Source organism: Dreissena polymorpha, chromosome 5, assembly GCF_020536995.1.
Source record: "Dreissena polymorpha isolate Duluth1 chromosome 5, UMN_Dpol_1.0, whole genome shotgun sequence".
In the NCBI taxonomy this organism is placed as follows: Eukaryota; Metazoa; Mollusca; class Bivalvia; order Myida; family Dreissenidae; genus Dreissena; species Dreissena polymorpha.
Window position 1 is genome coordinate 71,763,789 of NC_068359.1, and position 11,183 is coordinate 71,774,971.

Sequence of the window (11,183 nt, forward strand, 5' to 3'; positions counted from 1 at the left end):
TCTCCATCTAGCCCCTTCTAAATAAGAGGTATACCTGTCTACTGCTGGCATTGATAAAAACTCTGCAACTTAAGGGTAATATTTAAACATTTGTTCACATGAAAAAAGAGTTGTTTTTTCAAGCACCATTAACACTCAATATCAACGAATATTTCGTAATTTATTTCGTTTAATAAAGTTAACCCATACACAATCATTGTTCCTTATAGCAATAGCCACAATTTCAACGCGTGATGTGGTTTGGTAACATAGATTTAAAACGATAAAAAATGTGTTTTGTTATTTTGTGTGGTACAACATATTCCATTTCAATTTCCAGCAACGATATGTATTCATACTACACACGAACATAAGTATGGTACATGAACATGTGCTGAATATATTGTACCACTATTAAATATATATAAACGCTAAATACTCGAACGTATTATATAAGTCACGTAGGTTGACTGACACAACAAAGTAAAGGTCAGTACCAGAAAGAGTTTCAGAAAAGTCCGGAAAAGTGAATTTTAAAGAAAAGTCCAAGCAAAGTCCAAGGCCCGTACCTTTTCCGAAAAAAAAGTGTACCGTAACGAAATGCTTACTTGATCTGTAAATCATGCAGGTTTACTGAACCATCAAAACATCCTGTCAATATCTGTTAGGGGTTAGTAACAAAGTCCGAATAATTGTTGTTCTATTGTATATTTCTATGTCAAAGGCCCGTAACTTCGCCAAAAATCAATAGACCGGAACGAAACACGAACTTGATCTTTAAGTCATGCATAACTGTTTTTTTAATAGATGTGTATTTACATGTTTAAATTACAACTTAACGATCGCTTGAAAAAATAAAAAATATGTTTAAATATGTAATAAACCATTTCTCCGCTATAATGTAAACTGCTCGAACACAAATTAATTTCTTTTTTTCTCAATGTGTGTAACGCCGCACCTGCACATTGCCGCATCTAAATGAGCAAACGCATGGTTTTGTGCCTTTGTCTGAAATGATACCCTTATTTTAGTATGTAAAATACTAGAACGTTTGTAGAGCGTTGTTCCTTCATTATCCGAAAGCATATATAAGAACACTCGTTCAAATATCCTTACTTTGAGATTTCATAAGGTATTACGAGTTCATTTTTGCATTGTGACGAAATTGCAGTCAATGTTTCATTTTTGTTTGTTTTTAGATATTTTTTTTAATTTTAAAACGGTACAACTATTCTAAAACATGCAAAAGAACTAAAATAATATCCATTTTATGTTGTAGTTTTTTTTATTTAAGTAATAAGTCCACTCTATTAATTAATTTCAATTTAAAGCAGCAGGAAATATCATCAACAAAGAATATATAGTTGTATTTTGTATGTCACGTTATTATTATAATCGATTTTATAGAAATGTTTTGTATACCGAGTTAAAAACAACTGTATCGGATAAACTAAACGTTCATGTCATAGCAGATGGTAAAAAGTAACGAAACGAACATCTTTCGCGACAACCGATTTAATGTGAAATACCCTAAACAGTGTACCCCATTATCGTGTTGTGTACGACATAAGTGGAATATTCATGTCTATTTATGTATCTTTTAGATCTCAACTACCAAAAGGTACAATACTGCGATCAAATATCAACGATCAATTAAGTAGGCAAGTCACCAGGAACATACTTTACGGATTTATATTTCAAAATGTACTCCAACTATTTATTAATGATCGTTGCATACGTAAACAATACTTCTCAAACACCAAGATTGTTCCCTGTTGCGCGGTTTTCACGTGACGTCTAGAAAACATGTTAGCTTATTGGACAAGGCATGATAAAAAAGCTGTGACAATCAAATATGCTATGGTAGTGTGTGGTTTGGCGCCAGTTTGTTACCAATAGATCATTGATATATTCATATCAACACCAATATAATGTATATTGTTATCGTTGATGATGCCGAATTGTGCTATTCAACTGAATTAACATGTGGCCTCAAATACGCGATGAAAAACACTGCATATGTAAGTATTTGCTAATTTTTATTCTTCGACGCCATTTGCGTCGTTACAAATGAATACAGTTTATGATTCTTATGAAATAAAGTGAGTCTAATGAATCTTACATTTTTGCGTTCAACATCAGCAAGAAAAGAAATTCAGCCCTCTTATTTCTATACTGACATACAATTTTTGTGTTACAGATGACCGGTTTCCTCATTGTGTTTTTGTCATCATGTGGTCATGGATTTCTTCTGGACATAAACTCGTATCCTTGCACGTACGGGAGCAATACCATCACATGTGACAATCGTAAACTTACTTCAATTCCTGTATTCAACTTGACACGCTTTACAGATCTTCGAGCTAATTTGTACATTTACCTGGGTAACAACGGTCTTCCTGTATTGGAAACGATGCATTTATTCAGTTTCGCTCCCTGGATTGTTCACAAAATGTACATCTTCAAGTAAACAAAATTTCTCAAATTCACGAATACGCTTTCCGCGGAATCGAAGACCATATTGAATTATTAAATTTGATATTAAATATTCTTCACTCGCTACCAGAGGCAATAGGTTTAATTATAAATTTAAAATACTTATTTCTAGAAGGAAACCCCATTCTGTCATTGAATCTATCAGTCATGGATGAAAATGGACATTATTTAACGACATTTAGCGTCACAATCGACTTCATGCAGCAGTGGCCTACATAACGTCATTTATTAAATGAACTACAGTATATTTATATGTATGATATATATTTTCAGTTTTTGGATTCAAGTGCATTTCGTGTTCTTGCAAATGTGAAGGGATTGTCATAAAACCTGCTATAATTTAAAACAAAATCCCAAATGAAGTGTGTTCTCTTTCCTCTCCTACAAATTTTGAGATATCTGACAATTACTTTTTAAACGAAAGCAAGGATCGGAGTTAGTGTTCGTGTGTCGTATGAATAGATATAAACGAATCAGCACTAAAACTAAATTTAGATTCACATCGTACATTCATGATAAGCTATCAAACAAAAGTACGGTTTACATTAAAATGCATTATTTTTCTCTTTCCTGGATATTGTTTTAGTATGATAATTTCCTCCTCCTCCCCATCATTTTCCTTCTCCTTCTTCTTCTCCTTCTCCTCCTCCTCCTCCAACTGCTACTGCTACTGCTGCTACTACTACAACTTCTACTACTACTACTTCTACTACTACTACTACTACTACTACTACTACTACTACTACTACTACTACTACTACTACAACTACTACTACTACTACTACTACTAATAATAATAATAATAATAATAATAAAAATAGTAGTAGTAGTAGTAGTAGTAGTAGTAGTAGTAGTAGTAGTAGTATCATAATAATAATTATTATTATTATTATAATCATAAAATGTTAATGATAATAATAATAATTATAACTTCATACTTTTATCCGACTTTGAAAATTGTAAAAAATCCCATAGGAAAATTCCCACGGGCCAAACAAAATCCCAATGGAAAAAAATCCCATTGGATTTTATTTTTTTATAACACGAATAAATAAATTAAAATCGCGTAAACTGTTCATCATTTGATGAAATATAATGTTTTTTAAAGTTTCATGAATACATTCATCCAAATATAAAAAAATATCCCATGGGTTTTTATTTGTTATTTTAAAAATGGGATTTTGTTTCTATCAAAGCAAATTGAGCGAAAAGGAGCATATATTATTTTACAGTGCTTAAAATCGATAATTAAGCATAAACAAACGTATTTTTTTGGAAAATCCCGTTTGATTTTTTCCCGTAAAAAAGCTGGGCAAAAACCCATGGGAAAAACGGAGAAATGCAAAAATCCCATTGGAAGACCAAATTTGCGAATAAATTTCATAGCGAAAAAAACGCATTTTAAGCAAAAAATAATTAATTAATAATAAAAAAAGACTTTTATCGCATGCTAAAGCATCTCAAAGAAGAAAATCTTCAAGAAAAAGGGTACTTGAGTTTGCGAAATTTCAGTTCCGCAAAGTTTTTCCGGTGGCCGTTAATCCGCTACATCTATGTATATTCATTAAACGATCGCAATAAGTAAACAAATTGCTGAAATATATTGGCGTTCGAATATCACGCAGCATATATTATCACATGATTTTTTTTAAACATGACCGTAATCAAAATCCTTAGATAAGTTGAAATCATCCAGCAACTCAAAGCTAAGTGTTGAATTATTGAAAATGCTCGGAGAATCAAATACTGATGATGCTCAAGCCAAGTTGGTTAGGGCTTTCATTTTCACTTTCGAAAGTAGATTACATGTATGCCATGCGCTAAAATATTATTTCTTGTTTACAATTATCAAATTACAATTTAAACGGATTACCACAACGACATATATAACAAAAGTACACAAATAGTTACACTGACAACGACGATAAACTTGTTTTCGATGTTTGTTTGTTAATGCTTATTTTAACGCTCTCGAGTCCGTTTCATTGGACTTCAACGGTACTTGTGTTTATTGGGGTAATTTAAAACGCTCACAAAATGGAGATCGAACCCCTGACCACCGTATACACAACGCCACGCCGACATATGCATAATTTTATCCGCCGTCGTATACACTATTACTTACAGATTGCAAACATAATAATTATGCATCTATTATAGTACCAACGCTCTCGAACAAGAGCTCACAAGAATAGACACATGTTTTTACACTTCCGGTGAACATTGCTACTCGCGATTGCTATTGTTAATGCTCTGTGCTTGATGAAAGATGCTATGAGTATCTATCCAAGCTGCTGGGTAGGCAACCGGCCATAACAAAAGCAGAACATATGTTCACAAACCATAGACGACACTCAGATCTATATAATAAGGAGACAATTCAATGTTACAAAAACTAACATCACACATAGGTCAACACATTGTTCAGTTGTTTTATCTTGTCTGTGCGTTTGTCCCTAAAATGTCTTCAGACATTCTATGGACACTGATAAAGAATGTAAATGGGCACAAAACCATTATGTCTTGCAAACCGTAAGAAATAAATTGGCTATTACTTTCTACTAAAGAAACACACAACTAATGATACTTATCAAATACATTAAGACATACACGTAAACTATTTACACAGAGATATTAATAAAACAACAGCAACATTACGAACATTAAGATAAGCATTCAAAAGAAGCTACATTATATACAATTAATTCCATTATATGCACGTCGTTTTGACAATTCATAAACATATATGTAGAAACGTTAAGTAAAGATATTATGTAAGAAACTTAATTGTCTGATTTGGACTGTAAACAACGATATGATAAACAATATAAAACGCTTAATAAATTTAATAAATACAATACCAAAAAAGCGATAATTATCCGTATTATGTAACATGTTTGTGTTACTACGTAGTGATGCGCAGTGGATTTATAATTGCATGCAAGTACGTCATAGCAAAGTTGTATAGAAAAATACATTACTTAATTAACCTGTTGACACATATCGCTCAAGCAAATGATGCGCATTGTGTTTTAATGAACCATACACAAATGAAACAACGATATTTTGATTTTAGTTTGAAATCGCCTTGTTTACATTTTATAAATGTTAAATATATAGTTTCACTCGTGTTTACACTAATCATGAACACATGTCCACATGACCCCTCATGAAAAGAAAATATGCAATACAATTAAAACGGCCACCGGAAAAACTTTGCGAAACCGAAATTTCGCAAACTTAAGCACCCTTTTTCTTGAAGGTTTGCTTATTTGTGATAAAGTATAAGATAAAAGTCTAACTTGTGATTAATAATTGGTTATTTTTGCTTGTTAAATGCGTTTTCTTCACTATGAACTTTATTTGCAAAGTTGGGGTTCCCATGGGATTTTTGTAATATCCCATGGGATTTTTCATTATCCCATGGGAATTTTGGTTTCTCCCATGGGATTTTTCTCCAGCTTTTTTTATGGGAGAAAAAATCCCAAGGGATTTTCAAAAACATAAAACACGTTCGTTTGTGCTTAGTTATCGATTTTAAGCATTTTTAAAGCGTTTGTGCTTATTTTCGTTCAATTTACTTTGATAGAAAAAAAAATCCCATTTTTTTATGGGAAAAAAAATGATTTTTTTCTGATTTTTAGAGATTTATTCATGTAACCTTCAGAAACACTACCTTTTAACAAATGATGAGCATTTCTCGCGATTTCAACGCGTTATATCGTGTTTTAAAATAATAAAAAATCCCATGGGATTTTTTTGTCCCATGGGATTTTTTTGTCCCATGGGATTTTTTTTCCCATGGGATTTTTTTGTCCCATGGGATTTTTGTTAAGGTATAAGTTTCTAAAAGCTATATAATAATAATAATAATAATAATAATAATAATAATAATAATAATAATAATAATAATAATAATAATCGTGCTCAATATGATGAATTTGTACTTTTAAGCGACTAACATTTTTATTCGAGCCGATCGTCGAGTCCGAATGGTGAGTATAAGAGCAATTTACCAGTACAAATAAATCTCACTTGTGAAGAGAACGCTACCGTACTATAAAATAATCTTGATAATAAGTCATATCATTTCTCGACAGAAAATGAAAACAGTATCCATATTGATGTCAGCAATGTCCCCTGCTATGATAAATATTGACAAAATGAAAAACCTCGACAATAATTTCCTGTCGAATACGCATTAGATTATAGCAATCAAATTCATATAAGCATTGATAAGATAATTTGCGAAAATGGGTCTTATGTCAAATACGGCAAGCGTAGCTCCATTCCATAATGTCCGGTATTAAGTCACGTCAAGTTTCGTGGTCGAATTATAGCATAATAATCATTTTCACATTACGCAAATCATATGAGTTTCCCTACATATATTGTGTTAAAATTTATGTTACACTAATGTGCGATGATTAAAAGGGGATTTCGGTAATTCTACATTCGCCCGCCTAGTACCGAAATCCCCATATGTACGCCTTAAAGGGTCAATAGGTCATCGGTATGAATGGTTTTTGACTTCACATGAATGTTAAGGTGCAAAAAAATGATATTAATTTTAATTATTAAGCACTCTTGACAGCATTAAGTTGCCTCTCAGTGGGGATTTCGGTAATTCTACACTAGAACTTAAACGCGCGCCGGTACCGAAATCCTGCTGTACAAACCTTCAAGTGTCAACAAAATTATAATAGTGTTTTTTTCATTAGCAACCAGTGACATGTATTATCTCCCATTCGGTTACTTCTTTTCGAAAATAATTAGCGGGGATTCGGTACTGCTACATTCGTACGCCCAGAGCCGAAATCACCCATGTTTACGCCAATCCCCCATATTACGCCTTAAAGGGTCTATATGTAATTATGTTTGGGTTTTGGCTTTGCATTAATGTTGATTTGTACACAATCATATTAGTGTTAGTCATTTAAACACTCTTATCAGAATATTTTTTCCATTATTAAATAGTTTATTAATGTGAAAAATGTGTAAACGAATGTAAAAAAGGTAAAATGTACATTTAAAACATTGGTTACACAAAAGTATATGTAAATATAACATGACATAGTAATAATAAGTCTTCAGAAAGTATTTTCCAAACAAATCTGATGAAACAAATGATATCGTACTACCTTATTTACAATATGCTATACACTTTTGCAATTTAGTTATCAATGTTTAATCAAAGCATAAATCAGGATAATATGTTGCCTCTTAGCGGGGATTTCGGTAATTCTTAACAAGCACATAAACCCGCGCCGGTACCGAAATCCCCGCTGTACAAACCTTCAAGTGTAAAAAAATACTGATTTAGGTTTAAATAAAGGGAACAATAGTATTTTTGGCCACCAAAAAGCACTTCCGCGTCAACAAAATTGAAATTATGTCAGAAACCCAGCTTTTCATTGTATATATTGCAATACACCATCGGCCGCCGAGAGCGGAATTCTGCGCTTGGCCGCTAAACAATGTGGATTGCGTCAAATTAAATGTCAATTTTCGATTTTATTACAAAAAATAAACACTGCCTTTTTATAAATATGTTAAGCACGTACACTTAACAAAAAAAATCGATATATCTTTATGTAATGTAGAAAAGTAAAGCGCTTTATATATAACAATGTTTTATAATGTCTCTCTGGTTGAGAAAAAAAACTAAACAAAACCATGTAGAACATATATGTTTTCATAATTAAAAAAAAATATTTAATGATGCACGTGATGTTTTATAATTGATATAAGTTCACGTGTCATTGAACGAGTTAAGGGAGAGATGCGAATTAAATTACACATAATTAAAAAATGATACTATACTGTCAGCTTGATTTATAAATTGTGTTCCATCGCGCCAATATATTCATTGTTTCATGAAATTGTGTATAAAAGCAAAACGATTGAAATTATGTCAGAAATCCTGCTTTTCACATGAAATGATCTTTTACACTTTATTTATTCCAATCAGGTAATTAATAATAATAGGGGAAGTCTATACTGTGTATTAGAAACTTGTTGTGGTGATCCCTATCTTATCCGCTCAATACACATCCACCTGGCTACTGTACAGAAAAAATTAGATTTACTTCCAAAATAACTGATTTCATTAATTGCTAACTTGTTGTCTACATTTTAAATTAACAACGATAATGGATCAACATCACCGTTGCACAATTATTAAGTTCACAGTAATCTGTACTTTAAATAGATAGCCTAATTAAAGACGGTGCTAATAAAGAACAAAGCGTGAATGTGGATATTAAGAAATTAGATCCTTTTTTGCATGACACTGGCAGTATATCATTTTATCTTATATAAATAAGCCACATTTAAGACATGGATAAAATTAAAATAAGACACATTTGCATCTTTCATTTCTTGAAAAAAAAATAAGCACGCAGTCACATATAAATAAGATACATTGAAGACACAGAAAAAAATAAATAAGACACATTTGCATCTTTCACTAAATTTTCTTAAAAAAAAATGTGAAACTGAAGAAAAACATTTATTACTGACACATTATTCTAAAAGTCGACTGACAACTTAAGTTCAAAGAGGGATTTACAATTAAATAAGATCCATTTTCGCATGATGCTGGTTGTAGAGCAAGCAATACATTTCTTACTGACACATTATTCTAAAAGTCGACAGGCAACATAAATTCAAAGAGGGAACCACAATTAAATAATATCAATTTTCGCATGATACTGGTTGTATAGCAAGTAGTCACATATTAATTACAGCTTGCATTAGTTGCAATAATTTTGTTAAGTGCGCGTGCTTCTGAACGTTGCGTTAAGCGAGAGTGTTGTCATTTTGTTAGTTTTATATTTTGGTATTATGTATGATTATTGCTTGTTTTGAATTTGAAATAAACGCTTTCTGGCAAATAAGCATCGTCTTAATTTTAATACAAATAATGAACATTTGACATACAAAATGTCCAATAACATACCGGCAATAACATTATATATATATGTTAATTTCTGTGCATGTTTATACCGAAATTATAGCCGACATCGGCAGTTAGGGAAATTTAGTGACACACTTTAACACATCAAACATGCATGATAGTTCTTTTTTCATATGATATTCCCCTGGTTGCTTACCGGTGTATTGGTGCAGTTGATAACCCCGCCGGGACTACAGTAGGGTGCTAATACACACGTGTATCGTGTTCAATACAATCGTCTTAATTTTAATACAAATAATGAACATTTGACATACAAAATGTCCAATAACATATCGGCATTAACATTATATATATGTTAATTTCTTTGCATGTTTATACCGAAATTATAGCCGACATCGGCAGTTAGGGAAATTTTGTGACACACTTTAACAAATCAAACATGCATGATAGTTCTTTTTTCATATGATATTCCCCTGGTTGCTTACCGGTGTATTGGTGCAGTTGATAACCCCGCCGGGACTACAGTAGGGTGCTAATACACACGTGTATCGTGTTCAATACCCGATCCATGCTACAACGTGTAAGAACGGGAATTTCGGTAATTCTACCTTTTTAAGCTTGCGCACCTCTAAAAGGGCACATATCCAAATATAATTTAATTAATTATTTTCCTAATCAGCATCATTTCACTAAACTACATGCAAATTTGTAGGTAGCTTTCCATGCTTAAAAAAAATAAACCGATTTTTTCAAAACCACCCTCACGCTCGGCTTTTGTCCAGTTTATTTTCACCCCTGGGGTATATAAAAGTTCCATAATTCATTCAAATTTCCAAATATGGGCATGCAGTTGGTGTGTACAGATGCAGTAAAGGTGTTTAAAGTTTAAACAAGATAAAATAAGTATTCTTTTACAGACATTTATTTTTTACAAATTTTAATCTATGGAATAGCGCCATGAAATGTAAGTGATTTCAGCCAAGTAAAAATTGGGTCGGTTAAAAACAAAGTGTCATAAAATTCAAAATAGTATCATTTAAGTTATATTTTTAATTAAGTTTTTATATAAACACTATATACAGCAAAAATACCAAAAAATAGACAGATTTACCGTTTACTTTTTGAAATAAAAATAAAAATGCAACATGCATCATTCGTATTTTCAGCAGTAAATTAATCAATTTAGCCATAACGTTGTTTTAATTTTAAAATTGAAGGATGTGCATACAATTTTCAACATATTTAACAATAAACATAGCTTATGTGCTATATTAAATCAAATTACGTTAGAAAAGAAATAAAACGCGTCGCAAAAAGTATGCGATGTCGGCAGGAATCGAACCTGCGCGGGAAAATCCCAAAAGATTTCAATTTCATCGCCTTACCCACTCGGCCACGACAACTTTACATATGTGTAACCTTAAATTAGATATATATAAGTAAACAGGTAAAAAGGCTCGCTCGATCTTTGAAGAAATCGCGAAATCGTATTTTTCAGATCATAATTGGATCAAAGTCAATTTTCATAGTGAAAATAATGTAATCTAAATGAATAAGTTAAACATATATCAAAATTCGAAGTTTGAAAAAAATAAAATGCATCTCTCGGAAATAAGCGATCATTGAAGATCGGCAATGGCTTATGTATGAAGTGAAAGGACAGTTGAAAGTTTCCATTTTGCACGTTAATGATTCTGATAATATGGTGACAAAGGCAGCAGTCCTATGCAGTATTGTGTTTGACCGGAGAGTAGCGTGATCTGTGTCGGTGTTGGGCGCTCTGAGGGCG